Source organism: Schistocerca serialis, chromosome 9, assembly GCF_023864345.2.
Source record: "Schistocerca serialis cubense isolate TAMUIC-IGC-003099 chromosome 9, iqSchSeri2.2, whole genome shotgun sequence".
Classification (NCBI taxonomy): domain Eukaryota; kingdom Metazoa; phylum Arthropoda; class Insecta; order Orthoptera; family Acrididae; genus Schistocerca; species Schistocerca serialis.
The window spans coordinates 383964277-383965409 of record NC_064646.1 but is presented as its reverse complement, the minus strand read 5'-3'; the positions used below and the strand labels follow the sequence as shown (position 1 = coordinate 383965409).

The 1133-nt window shown below is 51.5% G+C and overlaps 1 non-coding gene across 1 annotated transcript; it reads right to left on the bottom strand.

Annotated features, from left to right (window-relative positions):
* Positions 1 to 820: 820 nt before the first annotated feature.
* Positions 821 to 895, bottom strand: Trnat-ugu (transfer RNA threonine (anticodon UGU)). Its single transcript has one exon. It is a non-coding gene; the product is annotated as a tRNA-Thr (tRNA).
* Positions 896 to 1133: the final 238 nt, after the last annotated feature.

Here is a 1133-nt window from a genome sequence, read left to right as displayed (position 1 = left end):
GTTGTAAAACTGGGCGGGGTCCCGGCGCCGGCTGTTACTCAACAGCAGATCGCTGTCACTGTGCTGCGAATTAAGTCAGTGCGGGTCTGAATTGCAGGCCTTCGCCGTGAGAGAGAGAAACCGTGGCAGCCCCAAGGTCAGCGGCCGGAAGTTGCGCAGCCGGCCTCGCCTCTGCTCGCTGTTGAGAAACGCCGGCCGGCCGCCGCCGTCCGGTGGCGCAATGGGAACCCAGCCCCGCTGTGACGGCGACCGCTGGGCCCCTGCTGGCAGGCAACCCAAATGGCGCGTCAGCTGTCGAGGCTGCCGCTCCACCCCGGCACTCCGCAAAGGAAGCGAGCAGCACAGTTGCTGCCCACGAAAACGACGGAGACAGGTCGCGTGAAGCAGTCCCCTGATTCACAAAAAACGTAATAAAGGGCGGACACTGATAGCAGGATACGCTTCCCAGCACTCATTCAGCAAGGTGGCTGTACTAGGGCATTCATAAAAATTGTAGTTACAACTTTCATTTATGTTTTTTCCTTCAAGCTACACATCTGCAATCTCTCAATCTCCGTAGGTATGGAAAATGTTGTGTCACCGTACAGTAGAACGTGAGTACTCGAGCAAAAACAAAATAATGCAACCCGTTTGATGGAGTGGTGTATCGCGTGGTAATTATTTTTCTGCATTTGGAGGGGACCAACGCAGGAACAATCAACATTTTGAAATTGTTCCTGCGTTGGTCCCCTCAAAATGCAGAAAAATAATTACAATTAAATCAATACCAGTAGCGGCTGACGGGCGTTGATACACATCAACGGGGACAGTTGAAAATGTGTGCCCCGATCGGGACTCGAACCCGGGATCTCCTGCTTACATGGCAGACGCTCTATCCATCTGAGCCACCGAGGGCACAGAGGATAGTGCGATTGCAGGGACTTATCGCAGTCACGCTCCTCGTGAGACCCACATTCTCTACTGGTATGATTTAATTGTAATTTCATTCTAGAGAACTGCACGGTCAACAATGGCATCTGTTCTTTCGGACATGTCCGAAAGAACAGATGCCATCTTCATAATCCACATTTTGGTGGATGATGTTTACGGAAACAATTCTTCATCATACAACACAGTCGAAAGGTGTCTGAACG